The sequence below is a fragment of the Haemaphysalis longicornis genome, unplaced genomic scaffold, assembly GCF_048455015.1.
Source record: "Haemaphysalis longicornis isolate Haplotype H1 unplaced genomic scaffold, Haemaphysalis longicornis Haplotype H1 scaffold_11, whole genome shotgun sequence".
Taxonomy (NCBI): Eukaryota; Metazoa; Arthropoda; class Arachnida; order Ixodida; family Ixodidae; genus Haemaphysalis; species Haemaphysalis longicornis.
The window spans coordinates 55,842,031-55,861,162 of record NW_027526214.1 but is presented as its reverse complement, the minus strand read 5'-3'; positions in this window follow the sequence as shown (position 1 = coordinate 55,861,162).

Sequence of the window (19,132 nt, the reverse complement as noted above, 5' to 3'; positions counted from 1 at the left end):
ATATTGGTTTCCGACCACCTCGGCGTTCCCTGATGGTACCATGCGCCGCCAGATGCATACCGTGCCGGGGCCGCGTCATACGCATGCCCCTACCTTCAGTTTTTTTTCTTTTCATGACTTGTTTGACCTTGTCTTTTTTTCCTCTGCTCTTTGTCTTCCAATGTACAACCATTTCCTGTAGAAACTAGCTGTACTACTGATTTTGAGCGCGACCCTTGCCTCCCCCAAACAGGAGCCAAGGGTTTTGTTTAAATCACCTGACCCTGACTCTTAGAACGAGTGTGAATGGGCAGATGTTCGCCCTCTGTGTGCATGGGCATATCTCCCTTGGACCTTCTTCGTTCCGCGTGACAGATTTTTTTGCAGATGTCAAACACGTGCATGAGCATATCCTGTTTTGAACCCTCTCTCACCCCTGTTGCCACGGGAGAAGGGGGAATTACCTTGTTATTTTTCTTGTTGTTTCTCTTTGGCTCTTTTTCTCATGTTCGCACCGCGTGACTGTGGGTTCTTGTTATCCTTTCTCTATTTTAATTTTATTCTTTTCTCTGCCTCTTTCACTTCTCTTGTTATTTTGCTGCGAAGCAACCATGATCCGATTGAACAAACTCTCCCTTGCCTTGAGCGGCCTCACCCTTGCTACATTTTCTGTATATATATATAACCCTGAAGTCCACCTATTCTGTATTGTTAAGAAAGGAATTCCTCTCCCTGAAACGTCAGTAATGTTATTTTTATTTTCTACGCCTTTTTCGTGTGTGTCTCTCTCTACTAACCCTATTTTTTGCGTTATGTGTGAGTTTTTATCTTTCCAGATTATATGTATATATTAATATATATTTATACTAGCGGTAGCACCCAGCGTTACCTCTGTGATACATTATACAAATGACGTAATGGGTATAACACGTGTTTAGCTATTGTTAGTTGTCATAATTTTCCAGTTCATCGGTTGTAGCCCGAAAGAACCGATTCCCGTTTGACCTTTTCCCGTTTGAACCCATTCCCGAAACGCCCTTCCCGCTAGACCCTTCCCGTGTGCGCCCGTTCCTGAAACGACCTTCCTGTTACAGCCCTTTCCCAAAATGCCCTTCCCGTTACAACCCGCTCCCAAAGCGCCCTTCTCATTTGCACCCGCATCGTTCAAACCCATTTGATTTTCTGAAAACATGCGGCACCGCTTTCGAAACTGTTCCCCAAAATGTGCTTAGAAGCAACGGGTCATGCACTAAAAACTTGTATGCACCAAATTTTCCGGAATCGACCGATATCTCCGGCCGATAAAAGTTTATGAGTGCCTTAGGCCGCCCTCTTGACACAAACTTTCCAGCGACGAAAGTGTACTAGAAAGATACCCAATATCTTGAGTAATGCACACATTGGATTTTTCTGCTGTTGGTGTTCGTACGTGTGGCTAAAATCTGTTTATCAGCCGCGCTTATGCTCAGTGTTTGGAGCGTAGCTTTGTCTTCGGGTTCCAGAGATCTATAGATCAAAGATGTCCGTAACAGAAACTTTAAAACGGCAAACCCATTTGTATAAATTTGAGAATTGGCTACTAATGCCTTTCCTACGTTAGTAGTGGGCAGATTTTTTTATTTATTTACCGATACTTTACGGCCTGGTCGGGCTCATGCAGGAGTGAACATAAAAACACATCAGTATTCGCTATGGTAGTTTAAACACGCCAACACAAATAAGTAAAAGACAAAAATATGTAATAGACTCAAAGGCGCCCGAACAGGGATATGCATTCGTAATGTATTCCAATTTTAAAACACGACAATTCAACCAGAACACATATTTCCATTACGTGGGGAAAGTTCTTCTAACGATACCGAGTTCGCTGTTCGTTCAGTTAACTTATTCCAGTAAGACATTGCACGAGGAAACAAAGAGAACTTTCGAATAGTAATTAAGCTGATTCGATGTCTAATTATCTTACTATGTTGTCTTCTCGCTGAACGTCGGAAATGCCCGTGGAGGTAGTATTCCCGCGACAATTTTAAGTTTTTGTAGTAAAGAAAATTTAGGCTAGAGACGACCCAGCACTGCTTAAGTTCCTGAAGGTTTGTCCTATTATCCAAATTGAGTAAACTAGAGTGACGGGAATAAACAGAATGAATAAAACGCAGAGCTAAGTTTATACTTTTCGCCGCTTCTCATGACTGCGATTTCTTATAGCAAGATGTGGCATATGTGACGAGGGACTTACAGCTCCTTTTGTAATGGACCCGCCTGATTGACAAAGGCCGGAATTTCTTCGGCGCTGAGCATATTTTGGGCGCGCATCGTAGGAACAACACTTACAGAGGGCGCCAGAGGGTCGATGGCCAGCGCTCGGAGTTTCTATGGGTCGGTTGGTTTTGATTAGTTATTCACTCGTCCTTTGATGAATATCTTGAAGCTTGAGTTAAAGCTAGCTCTAGAGTGTGGATAAAATATATGTTTGGGCATAAACCTTTGGTTGATCGTGTGTGTTAGTAGCTCCCCCTCACACTCTTTCGGGACACGGCCTTGATGGCGTCGTTTTAATGTAATAAAACTTAAGTGCCTGGTGTTTTGGGGGTGGATCTAAAGAATCTAGAGACAAGTGTCAGTCGACCAAACAAGAGCAAACGAAGGCAGACGCAGGGCGACCCTCGCGAACTAAATACATTTAGTTAGGTGCATTTAGGTATTTCGCTGTTTTGTTTTCATAAACGACGTGTTTGTAATTTATAATTTGTTGTTAATTCAAAATATTTTTGTTAATTGTTAATTTGTTTGTTAGGGTTTGTTAATTTAAGAGATTAAAAGATTTGTTAATTGGTATGACTTGAATTGTAACGAAATGTCGTCGTCTGTAGATTCAAAAAGTGAAGCCCGGGATTGAAAAGCAGTCAAGGACTGTGGATGTACTGAGCATGCTATCGCAGCGGCTGTGAACAAACGGAAATAAAGAAAAAACAATATAAAAATGTTTTTATAACTTTTCATAAACTGGGTATGTTATTCCGGGAAGGGGCTAAATGGAAAAATTCGAAACGGGAAGGTTCTTTCGCCCGGGCTGAAATGGGAAGGAACAAACTGGAAGGTTGAAATGGGAACGGGTTCAAACGGGAACGGGTCAAGTGGGAAAGTGCGAGAAGGGAAGGTCGTTTTGCGCCAGGTTGAAACGGGAGGGAACAAGTGGGAAGGGTGAAATCGGAATGGGTTCAAACGGGAACCTCCCAGTTCATCATTATCTGGTACACAAAAAAATTCTCCTGCTATGAATATATCACTGTATGAGCTTCTACTGTAGGCGTGTCGTAGTAATTGGGACGTCTGGTATCGTGTTTCAATGCAACTGTCGGTAACAAAATGCACCAAGATGGTGCGCTCATACCGGTGGGTGAGTGAGTGGAAACCGTTTTATTCAGGTTAAGTTTCTGGTTGTAAACAGAAGTGCCATTCTACAGGAGGTTTCACTGGGAACTGTCGATAGAGGCGTGCTGGGTGACGCAAGATTTCATTGACATGGGTGCTGTTATCTATGCAGATATTAGCAATGCTCAATATTCACAGTTTGATGATAAATGACATAGGCCTTATCCAGTGTGGCGTGGTTGCAGAAAGTGCCAGCAGATGGCGATCACTATGCGAACGCGACAAAATTCAACTGAGAGATAACAAGGTAAAAATGTAGATGGCCTATTTATCGGCATGTTAGGACAAAATACTCAAAATTATTTTTCCGCAATTTGATTAGCACAATTTGCAAGCACAAGCTACTTGGGTATATCAACGGTCTGTTCAGTCATTAGGGAATGTATGAAAACCTGCCGTATTTCGGAAATTTTGATTGCCCCTTTTATGTGGGTGTCATGTAAAATGTTGTGGAACGGTTCTTAGATACCTCAGTCAGATATGTATATCAACAAAGACCAGTCAAATATCTCAAACGACCTGCGCTAAAAAAATTGCCTGACAAAATATTTCGCTGCTTTTCACTGTCTCCGTGGTGTCATTTTTAGCAATATTGAGCTCCACCACCATAATCACAAAGTGCTCTTGCAATTTGAATCTCATTGAAACAGCAACTTGGCTAGGTGTTGAAATCACCTCTTAGTGAGCCTCGAAGTTTCTTCCACGTAGTTGAGTACTGGTAGGATGCAGCTGTCATACACTTTCTTCTTCAGGGACAATGGTAGGCTGCTATTCATTATCTGATAATGTCTGCCGTGTCCACTTCACCCCATTCTGATCCTTCTAAATATCTCTGCCCAGTGGTTGGGATCCGGGGTCACAACTTTGCCTAAGTAGATATATTCTTTTACCCCTTCTACTACCTCGCCCTCGCCCCTATCCCAAAATGCTGTGCTGTTTCGAGGTTTTTTGATGATTACTTTAGTTTTGTACATAATATTTTCAGGCCCACGGTTATACTCTGTTCGTCTAGTGCGGAAAGCATCTTCGCAATTCGTCCCCCGAGTTACATGGTAAGGCAACGTCATCAGCAAAACTTAGGTTACTGAGGTATTCTCCATTAACGCTTACTCCCACCTGTTCCCAATCAAACATTCTGAATACTTCTTGTAAACATGCTGTGAATCACATTGGAAATATTGTGTCTCCTTGTCTGACGCCCATTCTTTCAGGCCTTTTACTGCTCTCCTTATGAAAAATGATGGTAGATGTGCACCCATTGTAGATATTCTCTAGTATTTTTACATATTGCTCATGTATCCCCTGGTTCCGTAATGCCTGAATGACTGGTAGGGTTTCGACCAAGTCAAATGCTTTCTCGTAATTTATGAAGGCTATAAATAAGGGTTCAGCATACTCAGTGCACTTCTCTATCACCTGCTTGATCGTGTGGATATGGTCCATCGTTTAATAACCTTTACCGAACCCTGCTTGTTCTTTAGGTTGACCTAAATCTAAAATTGCCGATTTTCTGTTAGCGCTAACATTGGTAAGTACCTCGTAGACGACTGACAGTAACCTGATCGGCCTGCAATACGTGAAGTCCTTCATGTCACCCTTCTTATGGATTAAGATGATGTTCGCGTTCTTGCAAAAATTTGGTACGCTGAGGTAATTAGGTATTGCGTATACAGGTTGGCCAGTTTTCAAGTACAATTTCTCCTAAAATATAAAGACGTCTGCTGTTATCTGAACCTCACCGGGTGCTTTGCCACCTTCCATTTATTTCAAAGACTTCCTTACTTCTTCGGTCGTTACGGGTGGGATGTCTATCTCCTCTGAACTACTTTCTCGTTCGGCATTATCCTGGATGTCGCGGCTACTGTACAGATCCCTATAGAACTCCTCGGCCACTCTGACTAGCTTATCCCTATTTGTGATGACATTGCCTTGCTTATCTTTAAGTGCAGGCATTTCATTTTCCCCACGTCAAGACGCCTCTTCACTGTTTTCGGGCTACCTCCGTTCCTTACAGCGTATTCGATCCTCTCCATAATATAATTATTTATTCAAAATACCTTACAGGCCGAGCATGGCATTGGGTAAAGGGGGCAAAAAGAGCAGATAAACAAAAAAAAAACAGGAGAAGTTATACAAGAACTAGATATATAATACAGCAACACGTCAGTGAAATAAGAGAAAAAGAACATGATAACAGCTAGCAAGTGTGGCAAGAAAATAAGAACAAGCAAATATAACATCTAGTATTGTAGCCGCCACCGCAAAAAAAGAAAGAAAAAGGAAAACATCAAGGTTGTAACAGAAAGGAACGGAAGCGTTCCTGTTTGGTGGTTTTACATGGAAAAATGCTTGTGCAGGTGATGGCGGAATGTTTCTGGGTTAGTCAGCGATACGATATTATTAGGCAGATCGTTCCACAACCGGATAGCACGTGGCAGAGCAGATGAATTGAAAGAGTTTGTGGTGCCGTAGATTCTGGTGAAGTTGTGTTGATTAAATAATCTGCGTGATGTGGAAAGAGGGGTTTCAGTGGGTAATTGGGAGGGTTCGGCACGAATAATGCATTTGTGAAACATGCATAGAAGCGCGATTTGCCATCGGATATGCAATGGTTCTGGTGAAGGAATATGTTTTATTTTTGTTATGCTTGAACTGAAGTCATATGATTTGGATATAAAGCGCGCTGCACGATTTTGTACGGCTTCAAGTTTGTCAACTAAATAATTTTGATAGAGGGACCAATCTGAGCACGTGAATTCTAGTTGTTGTAATACAAATGTTTTATAGGCTAGTTGACGAATGTTAAAAGGAGAAGCATGCAAATTTCGGCGTAAGTGGCCTGATGATCGTGAGGCTTTAGCACATATAGCGTAATGTGGGTGGATCATGAAAGATTTGCCGTTAGGAGCACGCCTAGGTATTTTTATGTTGGTGCCTCAGAAACTAAATGGTTGTTCAGGAAATACGAAAAGTTAGAGTTAGTGTGTTTTCGGCGAAAGGATATTTTCTGGCATTTATTTAAGTGTAAAGACATTTGCCATGTGTTACACAAATCGCAGATAAGATTTAGGTCTTTTTGAAGGGTTACGTTGTCAGTGGGGTCGTTTATTTTCATGTAAATTATGCAGTCGTCAGCAAAAAGGCACATGCAAGATGTGACGCGTGAGGGCAAATTATTAATAAATATTAGGAAAAGTACGGGACCGAGAATGCTGCCTTGAGGCACACCCGAAGTGACTGGGGGCAGCGGCGAGGTATAATCATTCACTACCGTGAACTGTTCCCGCATAAAAAGAAAGTTACGAAGCCAAGATAATGTAAAGAATATAGTCGAAGCGCGGACAGTTTAGAGATAAAACGGCAATGGGAGATAGGATCAAAAGCTTTAGAAAAATTAAGAAAAATACAGTCAGTTAGCAAGTTATTGTCCATGTTATTGTGCAAGTCAGTGGTAAATTCAAATAACTGCGTGTCGCAAGAAAAAGCTTTTCTGAAGCCGTGCTGGTTATCAAAGAAAAAGTTATCGGTTTCGAGGGGAGAGTAAATGTTAGAAGCGATAATATTTTCAAGCACTTTGATACATATGCACGTTAGTGAAATAGGACGCTAGTTGTCGGGCGAATTTTTATTCCCAGATTTAGGTATTCGCGCAATTTTAGCCGTTTTGCAGTCACTCGGCAACTGTCCGGATGATAAAAATTGCAAGAAGATGTGTTACAAAACCTTACTTGAAATAGACTTGGTATGTTTTAGTATTTTCGAATTAATATTATCGACTCCTGCGGAGGTAGACAGTTTAAGGTTATTTATAAGACATTCAATTCGTTCGGCAGTTATGGCAATTGGTTTCATGTATGGACAGTCTAGGTCATGAAAACAAGAAACGCTAGAATAATCTTCTCTAGTGAATACTGATGAAAAAAACTTTTATATACGATGGGGCAGTCACTTTCAGGAACGGGAATGTGCTCATCATCGTGTACTACAATCTTTTGAGTATCGCACGGGGGGATATTTCTTGCAAAAATTTTCTGGGGTTAGTTTTTAGGATAGAAGGTAGGTCATCTGAGAAGTATTTATTTTTAGCAGTATATATGAGCAACGAGTAATTTTCCAGACAGTCTTTGTACTTCTGCCAGGTCTCCTTAGTACCCGAGCCTTTAGCGCTTTTGTATAGGCGTTTTTTCTTGTTTCTTTGTGCATGAACAGATCTACTGAACCATGGGTTTACTCTATCATTTTAGATGGATATGAGTGGCACGTATTTCTTAACAAAAGTAGATATTGTTACTTGGCGGCAGGACACAGATGAGACGAACAATGAGATAGGGTGAAGCGATCTATTTAAAGAATGGGCATAGCGGCCATGACACAGAGCTCGCGCAAGATGCGCGCCAAGAACGTCGTCGTCATCGTAATCGTTCTTCGGTCAAGAGGCTGTGAGGCATTGCCCACCTTAGTTCCGTAACAATATTTTATTTCGAAAAAGCGACCAGTTATTATCAGTCGAGCGACTTTCAAAGGAGGGCATTAGTTCAGTAGTATAGAATATCTCCAGCTGTTCGTTCATTTCATTGTAGTTCGCCTTGTTATAGTCGCAAATCTTTTTAAATTGAAGCCGGGAGGTGGCAATGGTAAGTTAAGTATTATAATGAGCATGTTATGATCACTGAAACCATCTTTGTTCAAGACAGAGTGAGAACGCTTTCAGGGGCACTTGTAAATGCTAAATCTAAAATGTGAGATCCTCGGGTGGGCTCATTACCTACTTGGAAGAGATTGAAATGTAAAGTAATATTGATTAGTTCTAAAGAATCGCCACAGGACGATGATAGATGAACCCAGTCAATTTCCCAAAAATTGAAATCGCCAAAGAGATCCGTTTCGTCGGCAGCATATAACTGGGCAGCCGTAGCCACACTCGTGCGCAAATCATTCAGAAAGGAAAACGGAGATTTAAGAGGGCGGTAGCAAACACCTATTAGTATTTGAGTGGCTCCCGTTAAACAAGCAACCCATATGATTTCGACGGTAGAGCCAAATGACACAAGGTATTAAGAAATGGTTTTCTTAACCGCTAGAAAAACACAGCCACCTCTTTTGTTAGTCCTATCATTACGATAAATGTTATATGCGTTGTTAACTTGGAGAATGTCCCTATCGTTTATGTCAGAATTCAGCCACGTCTCTGTTAGGGCAAAAATGTCGGCATTAGTATCGTCTAAGAAGGAACAGACTTGGTTACGTTTATGCAGTAGGCACCAAATATTGGTAAATGCAACTGATAGTGAGGAACCTGAGCGAGGTGACAGAGGCAGATTAGCAAGTTGAGGGCGCGTTGCCCCTTCTAGCTATCTTTCAGCTGCGTTACGCTTGTCACCTGCGTTACGCTTATTGATTAACTTCGAAAGCTGTGCTATTTCTATTCTGTCAGCTGGGGTGGAGATTGTCACGGTTGGCCATTTCCTAATTACAACATTTCTCTCCTATCCTGTCTAGCCATCGTGCGCCCGACTACTACAGCACACTCCGTGATAATGCGTGTAAGGTTGTCGCTGGCTTCTGTGTCGTAAGCTCACCTTCCTGTGTAAGAGATCAATATCGGCTCTGCAGCGCGATCCTGAATTCTTCTACTTTACGCCTTATTGTAGCTCAATAACAGGCTTCTTTCCTACTAGCTTGTTACGGTCCATCCTCATATCTAACCTAATTCGACATCGTACTGTACTATGGTCTCTACACTATACCCTTCCGAGCACTTCCACATCTTTAACGACGCCAGGGGTATCGCATATTATGAAGTCTACTTCATTTTTATGGTCTCCATTCGGGCTCCTCTACGTCCACTTCCGGTTCTCCCGTTCACAGAAGAAGGTATTCCTTATGCGTAGGTTATTCCGTTCTGCAAACTCAACTAGTAGGTCCCCCCTGCTATTTCTACAGCCCAGACCATAGTTCCCAACTGCTTTGTCTCCAGCTTGATTCTTGCCTACTTTTACATTGAAGTCCCCCATAACTTTGGTATACTGTGTTTTTCCTTTAGCCATTGCCGATTCCACATCTTCATAGAAGCGTTCCACTACCTGGTCGTCATGGCTGGATGTGGGGGCATAGCCGTGTACCACCTATAGCTTCTACCGCCTATTGAGCCTAATTACAAGACCTGCTGCCCTTTCGTTATTGCTAAAGTACACTTCTATGTGTCCAGCTATGCTTTTGTTGACTAGAAATCCCACTCCCAGCTCTCCCCGGTCCTCTAGACCACGGTAACATAAAACCTGTACATTTTTCAGCACCGGAACGGCTTCGCCTGTTCTCCTAACCTCACTAAACCCAATATTATTCCATTTGATGCCCTGATTCCTCGAACAACACCTCCAGACTCGCTTCACTAGACAAGGTGCTCATGTTAGGCGTTTCCAGGTTCAGGTTCTAATGGCAGCCTGTCCGGGTCCAGGGATTCTTATCACCCTCTGCTGCGTCACAGGTGTTCAATTGAGAACGACTCAGAGGGCAATGGAGTGAAAAATGATAGGCGTAACATTATTAGACAAGAAGTGAGTGGATTGGGTCAGGGAACAAACGCGTGTTAAGGATATACTAGTAGAAATTAAGAAGAAAAAGACATGGGCAAAGCGTGTAATGCGCAGGCAAGATAACGGCCGGTTTTTAAGGGTAACAGAGTGGATCCCTAGAGAAGGCTAGCGTAGCAGGGAGCGACAGAATGTAAGATGGGTAGATGAGATCAAGAAGTTTGCAGGGATAAATTGGTTATTGTTGGCACAGGACTGGGGTAATTGGAGAATAATGGAGAGGCCTTTGCCATGCAGTGGGCGTAGATAGGCTGCTGATGAAGATGATGATGAAATCAACTAGTAGCCTTTTTCGTCTTGTCAGCCGTGCCATTTGTAAAAATATATTAGGCGTCGCAGGTCGAAACCCTTAACATTTTTTTCTGCGTTTGTATGAGTCACGTATGTTAGCAAAATTGAATTGTATAAATGAATCAGTGAAAGATTTATAACAGTTACGAACACCCATTGTGTTATAAAATGAAGAATCACCTGGATAGTTTTGGTTTGCTAAAATTCTAAAACATGTTTTAAGGTATTTCGTAAGTCTACACGTATAAGGAAACAGGACTTTATAAGCGAACGGGTGACAGTGATAACCAGAAATTTAACCAAACACGATTTACCCCTTTTCTTTGGTTACGTTTGCTATTTTAGAAAATCAAGCTAGCTATTACGCAAATGTTCTGGAAAATTTGAAGCCTCTAGACCTACCACTTTTAGCTCCGCGTTGATAAGTCTGTAAGTCCGTTGGGTGTTTCTCTTTATGTGTGTGTGTGCGTGCGTACGCGTGACTGTGCCTGTGTGTGTGTGTGCCTGTGTGTTTGCGGGCGCGTGCGTGCTTGCGGGTGTGTGTGCAGCGGCGCGGGACCGCTGTGCCGAGATGACAACGACAATAAATGCGGAAGCAGGAGGGGCGCGTTCACATGCGCTCGCGCTGGTGAGAGAGAGAGACAACTTTATTGAGCATTGACCGCGTTCACGGGAGTGGTGTGGCCGTCGGTTAGCCGGCGGCGACGTTGTTAGCACGCGTGACCAAGAGTATTTGGACCTCTGGGTCCGAGCTGCCCAGCGCTCTCTCCCACTGCTCGTCAATAACTATGGAGGGAATGGGATCTTGAGGGCAGGCCCGCAGAGAGTGGACCAGTGTGGCTGGGTCCCCACCGAGTGGACAGTTTGGCGAGAGGAATTGCGAGGGGTGAATGCGATGCAGTAGTGCTCGGCAGGCCAAAGAGTTTGTCTGCAGGATTCACCATAAGCGCTCCTGATGGTTGGTTAGCTCATGGTGGGAAGGAGGGTATTGACGGCGACAGAGGCGGTAATGCCTTGTTATATCGTGGTACGTGATTAACTGAGCGCTGGCTGACCTGGCGCAGTGGTAGGGGACGAGGCTGGCACCGGCACGGATGGTCAATCCTCGTGCTGCTTTGGGTGCTGCCTTATTGCCCCTCAAACCAGTGTGCGCCGGGGTCCCGACGATGTCTACCAAAGAGAAAGGGGGATTTTGAAGAAGAATTTTGGACGCCAGTGGCGACATATACCCGCAGGCGAAGTTTTGGATGGACGTTTTCAAATCGGTGATTATAATTGTAGGTGTAGGCCGGGTTATTAGTGCGAACGCTGTTGTCGCCTCCTCTGCCGCTGCAGGGGTGCTTGTGCGGAAGGTTTTAGAGTTATTAGGGGGGTCATCAAGGGTATTAATTACGGCGACGGCAAATGCGTCGTGATGGCGGTATTCTGCCGCATCGACACACGTAAAGTATGGCTTGGTGGGAAATTTTTTGGCCAGCGCCCGTGACCGTTGTTCCCTTCTACGTGTGTGGTAGGTGGGGTTCATGTTCCTCTGTAGAGGGCATTCGCGGAGGCAGTCGCGGATAGGCGGGGGATAGAAATAGCCGGTTCGGAACTGGCTAGCGTCCTGATACCAAGTCGGACGAGTATATGCTGTCTTGTGAACGTAATTTAGAGGCGACGGAGCTGATTGGTACGGTGTTTCTCGACCAGCTCCTGGGCCGTAATATGAACCCCGAGGGGCTCAAATCTGGCAGTGGATGAACTCAGATGTATTTGTAGTGCAGCTTGAGAGGCCTTTCTTCTGATGCAATAATTTCTGCTTTAGAAACACGAAGGTAGGAGATAGAATATGTTATGCGACTAATGATAAAGGCTTGGACAAGCCTGATTCTCTCAGCCTCCTTCAGAGCATGGTTGCGTCCGGTGACTCGTCGAATAAATCCAATAGTCTGATTAACGTGTGCGCCTAATAGCGAAATAAATTTTGTGTTGCTGCGATTAAGCTGCATGATAATTTCGAGCACCTTGAGAGTACGCACCTCTGGGATCAAATGTTATAAGGTAAATTTTGATGTCGAGAGAATTTCGAGAGGTTGGTTTGGCTGGTAGGAGAAGCTACGATTTCGCAGGAAAGCACTCCAGACGCGCAGACTATGTTTCTCATTCACAAGACGTGCACGTTGCTGCAATGTGTTTTCAATGAATGCGCCGCTACCACCAGTGACCCATTGTTGGAACTTTATTTCCGGAAGGACAACGGAGTGATCGCAGGTGGTAGAAGAGGAGTACAATTAGGAACGATGGCAGTGGTCGGGCATTTTCTGTGTGTGATCTCATCAAAATACAGTTCTTTTCTTAACCGGAGGCATTGTAGTCGCGACAAAGTGGTGCCGAAGTTCCGCGGGATGAACAAACGACGGTATGTACACAACGGTTGCGACCAATGCCTGAAAGGAACTAACACCGACTTGATCACGACCGAACCATGAACGAGGCCTACTGATGATCAACAGTATAGAAACGAAGTGTTTAACGCTATACTATAACGAAGTTGATCTCCAAAGCGAAGGCTGCCATTTTTAACACGGGCGGAACGGATGAACAAATTTGCGCCATTAGCCAGCGCCTCAACTACGAGTCTGACCAAGTACGGGACATCGACCGAAACATCGAACCATTTTTGACTGGTGCCCACGCTGCACTAGATTTTATGGAGAAGTTTGAGTTCGGTGACATCATCGTAACTTGGCAACCCATCTTAAGGCAAGTGACTGAGTTCCCCCGAAGAGATGTCTGCGGCTTTTGTCTCAAGTATGAACGACCTCCACCTGAAATTGAAATTCCTGCAACAGGTCAACAAAACGTCAGTTGAAACAGTTCCACTTCTCAAGAAGACACGCCTCTTGAAACCTCGAACAACTTTTTGACCTCCCCATTTAAGGCATCGAAGGCTCAAGCAACGACACCGATGTCGATGAACGGATACCGAGAGGTACTGTCAAACCTGAACAGGATGAGTCGGAAATGCGCGATGAGAAAGGTACACACCCTTTTGTTGAACCGGACATCACGAGATGGACATCACGAGATGGACATCACGAGATGGATGAAGGAGTCACCTTCCAAGTAAAGATCTTGCCTTCCGGAGAGCAACAACGATATAGTGAACGGCGCGGAATAAATCACTGGTTGAATCTAGATTCGTCAACGAGACAAAGCCGACTCAGAGCTGGAGCCATCTTTACTAAATACGTATTTCCAAGATAGCTATGGCGTCCACCTGACACGAAGGTAGGCGCATTGAAGAAGCCTTAACTGTCATGCGAAGAATTCGCACGGACAAAAACAAACGCCGGTCAAAGAAGACGACGAAAAGAAACTACCAAGCAAACCACACGCGCAAGATGCTCCGCCAAGTTGATTGACACCAGCTACGGCGCCGAGTGCTCGCGACCATGCCACGAGCTCGCGCCGGCCACCAGCCAATCGGGAGCGGCCAGCAACAGCGACCGGCAGGTAGGGGCGATCCCGAGAGGAAGACGATGGAGAAGAGGAACTGAAGTGTGGAGCGTGACCGGGCGGCGCGCGGCGGTCGGGCGACCGGACCCGTGCCGTTCCCCAGGAGGTCCTCCACCAGGGCTACCTTCAATACATCTTCTCCACAAACAAATCGTCGCGCCTGGCATCGGTGACGACAGCGGCGCTTCAAGAGAGCTGCGTTTCCCACGACAATAATGGGATCTCGTACCGTGCTGTACTACCGCGGCCACGACACACTACGTGTACATCTCAAGGCTACTTCGACTGGTGTCGGTAATCACTACATACCGTGTTTCATTCCTTGGTTCCCGGACTGTGACTCTTCCTCTATTTGAACTAATTGCCGTTTTGTATACCGCGTCCTCGCACCCCGTATTACACTTTCGTTTGTGTGTTGTTTCGTCCATTGTGTGCATTTTCTTGTGCTTTAGGGTATACAATTATAGTCTTGTTTAAAGAGTTTCTTCTCTAATTTATTGTTGTCCCTCGAACCTGACAATATTTGGCATCCGCGACAGGAGGAGTAGTTCGTTTGGCAGAGCTCTAAAAAACAAACTCATAATGGACACGGCAGAGTTACATGAACTAGGGAAGAGGTTAGGCTTGAGCGACGATGAGTTTAAACAGTGGGTGCTCGAGGAAAAATATAGCTGGCTCGAGGAAACAGTTCTATAGCTCGAGGCGGCGAAAGAGCTAGCCAAGATAAAATAAGAGATTTCCGCAAGACAAAAAGAAACTTTTCATCTGCGGCTACGGCTGGCGGAGCTTGAGGCGATGCAAAGAAAAGTACTTCAGGCAGAGGGCGATGAAGAAGCCCCAAATGAAACTCAGATCGAGAAATCTCTTTTGACTGTTGACGAGTTTGTGGAACATGCGGGTAGGGATGACCATAAGGTGGGTGTGTATGAAATCCTTCCTCACGAACGCAAATCAATACAAGAAAGTGCCCCGATCGGACACAGAGGGGTCATACAACCCCAGACTTTCACCCATAGTGCAAAGAAAGGGTTGGGGAAAAAGCAACCGCCACATAAGTGGTGTAACAATTTCAATAGGACAAAGGGACGACATTTAACAACAAAGCAAAAATAGGCAGGGTGGCAAGAAGCGCACAGCCAAATCCCAGCAGTTCAGAAAAGAACTCAACTAGTAGGCAGAAAAGTTACCGTGAAATTTTCTCTGGGAGCTATCACGAGTGCCCTCGAATTTTGACATCTTGTAGTGGTAGATAGAATCACAACTCTGGCACGCACTTGTATCGAACAGGTAGGGAATGGCACAACAGCCACTGTCGAAAAAGGCACGAACCACCTGCAGGTTTGCATTGATGATTGACGTCTGGTCCGAAATATCACTTGAATGTCATGTGTAAAGATGGTTGGTGTTTGGACCCATTATGTACTCTGATCAGAGTATGTTTAACGCGTGTTTTCTCTTGCGGACATTTTAAGTGCATTTGTGAGGACTAGAGCCTGTGTGCATGGCGTGGTAGGACTGCGAAAAAACATTTTTCGCGGAAAAATGCTTGAATGGGGGACATGTCTTGCGAAGAATTCTCATGGACAAAAACAAATGCCGATTCAAGAAGACGACGAAAAGAAACTACGAAGCAGACGACACACGCAAGATTCTCCGCATGTTGATCGACACCAGCTACGGCGCCGAGTGCTCGCAACCATGGCACGAGCTCTCGCAGGCCACCAGCCAATCGGGAGCGGCCAGCGACAGCGACCGGCAGGCATAGGGATCCCGAGAGGAAGACGAAGGCGAAGAGAGACTGAAGTGTGGAGCGTGACCGGGCTGCGCGGCGGTCGGGCGACCGGACTCGTGCCGTGCCCCAGGAGGTTCTCCACCAGGACAACATTCAAGACATCTTCTCTACAATCAAGTCGTCGCGCCGGGCATCGGTGATGACCGCGGCGCTTCCAGAAAGCTGCGTTCCCCACGACGGTGACGGGATCTCGGACCGCGCTGTACTACGGCGGCTACGATACACTACCTAGACATCTCACGCCTACTTCGACCCGTGTCGGTAAACACTACGTACCGTGTTTCATTCCTTAGTTCCCGGACTGTGACTCTTGCGCTATTTGAACCAATTGCTATTTTCTATAGCACGTCCTCGCAGCCCCGTATTACACTTTCGTTTGTATCGGTTCACTGTGTGCATTTTCTTGTGCTTTAGGTTTATGCAAATATAGTCTCGCCTAAACAGTTTCTTCTCTAATTTATTGTTGTCCCTCGAACCTCGAACCTTTCGTAACTAACCGAAGGTGGGTGAACCAAATACTAGAAGACCCGACAAGACATAAAAACTTCATTAGCTCTAATGAAATATTTGCTTAAAAGCTGTCTCGGAACCGATGCACGATCGTGGAGCAAGCAATTCACGTCGCAAAGGCCGTGCATGGCAGACATCTTGTTCGTTGCCACGGCAGCATCCAATCACCGGCGAAAGATTCCAGCGATGACAACCGTAACCATTATTTCCCCGGACTTCGCCACACCTGGAAATAAAGACACGAAACCCGCAAGCGAGGCGACCGTCTGCCTGGAATCACTGGAAATGGACCGTGTGGGAAATGACGGGGCTGGTGGCAGTACAGAAGGAGAGACCTGGGACTATCCCCTGCGCATCACTGTTTTTTTCACCGCGGGGGGTTGTGTGTTGGAACTTTATTTCCGCGAGAACAAGGAAGTGATCGCAGATGGTAGAAAAGGAGAACGATGAGAAAATATGGCGGCGATTGGGCATTTTTGAGTGTGATCTCATGTAAATGCAGTTCTTTTCCTTTACAGGAGGCGTTGTATTCGCGATAACCCATATAGCTATATGATCTGCGTATAGGCGGACATGAAGTTTCGGAATCTTTTCAATCTTTTTCGGGATGTTGAGGAGAGCCAAAATAAATAATAGATGCGACAGAATGGCCCCTTGTGGAGTCCATATGAAAGAGAGAGTCAGCACGTCAGATTTGATGTCGCCTGTTTGAACGAACGCTGTACGCGCCGTAAGAAACTACTGACAAATTTGAAGCCTGTAGACCTACCAGTTTTCGCTTGGCGTTAATAAGTCAGTAAGTTCATTTGTACTTCTCTTTTTGCGTTTGTGTGTCTGAGTGTGTGGAAACGCGCGCGTGCTTGCGGGTGCGCTTTCAGCTGTGCGGACCCGCTGCGGCGAGACGACAAAGAGGATAAATAGAGAAGCACGAGGTGCGCTCTCACGCGTGCTCGCGCTGGAGGAATAAACATCAGTTCGAGCGCAAACGCGGTCGCAGAAGGTTGGATCTGTGCCGGTCACAAAATGCACTGGTTGCGTGGACCGAACTCGCCTCTTGTCACGGTATTCTGCGGGCCAACTACAGCCCGGTGGGGACCACAAAGCCGCTCCGCCCGCTCACGCTCCCACTTCGGCTGTGCACAGCTCTACATTGACCCCGTCATGGACGCAGAGCACACGAACCTGGTGAATACAAGTCAAAGCGCTCTTTCGTCTAAGTCACATCTCTAGACTGGGAATGAAACACAGCAACGTCGTGACCTGCTTGCCAGACAGCATCGCGGAGGAGCTCTTGACGTACTCGATGCCCGTCAACCTAATGCGCCGTACAACCACCTCAAGGCTATGATCTGTGAACGCAAGTTTGACTCGGAGCACAGCAGGCTGCAGTGGCTTCTGAACACCGAGGAGGTCGGTGATGGCGACCCCCGCAGCTGCGACATCGCATGCGGTTGCTATTCGATGAATATGGCCAGGAACTGAACAATCCACTTCATCGGGAGCTATTCCTTCAAGGCCTCCTGTAGAACATGGTATTGGTACTTTCGGCAGCTGCTGAGATATCACTTGGCCAAATCAGGGAACTGGCTGACCACATCAAGGAATATTTGCGGTCCCCAATCACTCACCACACTCAGCAGATACGCCCTCAACCTAAAAGACCGACTCCAGGCTTGGTCGACGTGACAACCGCATTGATAAAATCAGCCATCAGCTGCCATCTATCGCAACTCTATTGTACCGACAGTGACGGGCATCCCGCGGCGGACAGTACTCGCCATATCCGCACCGTTCTCAACATCGCTCCTCCATAGCGCTCGGTAAGCCTTGCCCTTGTGTTGCCTGTCGCTATCATTATACCTTCGGCGCGGCCACGGCAAGAGCAGCCTGCCTTGCAGATGGACGGGCAACAAGAATACCGGACACTGGCGGCGGCTAGTGAATCGGGACACGCAGTCAGCCGCATCTTCTACGTCATGAACAATGTTGGCGGCCACCGCTTCTTTGTAGATACGACAAAAGAGGTAAGCACAGTACCAGCCCCTTGGCTATACCGAGGACGCTGAGAAATGACCATTCGACCGTCCTTGCAGATTTCTACGTGTTTTTTTGAACGGTGTGTGGGCTTTGTACTGTTTTTTTTTAAATGCGTTGTCGGGTATGTAAAGCTGCAGCCTTCTTTGCATATCTTGCGTAAACGTCAGGGTCCTGCTCTTTATTGTTGCCTGGCGGCTCTTGGCTCTCCGTTCCAAGTATTTATTTCTAATTTTCGCGTTTCACTTTTGCTGATCAAGCGCCTTTGGTATCATGCTTCAGATATTCGCTATACTTATCCTGGGCTGGTGGTATAAAACACAATGCGTGCACTGTCTCGCTTGAGATAGTGTAAACGGATTCTTGACCGACACACGAGAGAAAGGCATCTTCATTTTGAAGATCAAGCCCAACCAGCGATGGAGCCGCATCCTCCCGTTTTGATTGCGGTAAAAAATCTGAAGAAACCCACGTTTCTTACAGAGGGTATTTTTATCCAAAGTTTTGATATCACGTGTGTCGGAGCGTTGCTCTGTAACCGTATAAAACTCTCTAAAACTTGTAAATGAATTCAATTTCCCGACGATCTGGCAATGTTCGTTGGTGTCCTACTTTTCTGTTTTCAATAGATAGTATGTTTGGATCATAATGTGAACAATTATTCTTCATATCCCGCGTTGCTGGCAAATTCCTGGTGTAAGTGATGGATATGAATAAACTGTTCGGGTTCCTATTTTATCATTTCAATTCAAATTCACTTTTCCGTAGGTAACGCAGACAACACTTTAACACGTCGCCTACATTAGTACCAATACAGACAGTTTCAAAACCTTTCTTGCGTCTCTGGGAAGTTTTCAAGTGAATGAATATCCACGGTTGTTTCTTTTTGTCGTTAGTTTACACACTCAGCAATACTATCTTCGTGCGGCAAGGGTATTCCGTCTTTCACTGCGCGATGAGCTGTGGTATTCCCGTCATCTTTTATGGAATCGTTGCCTAA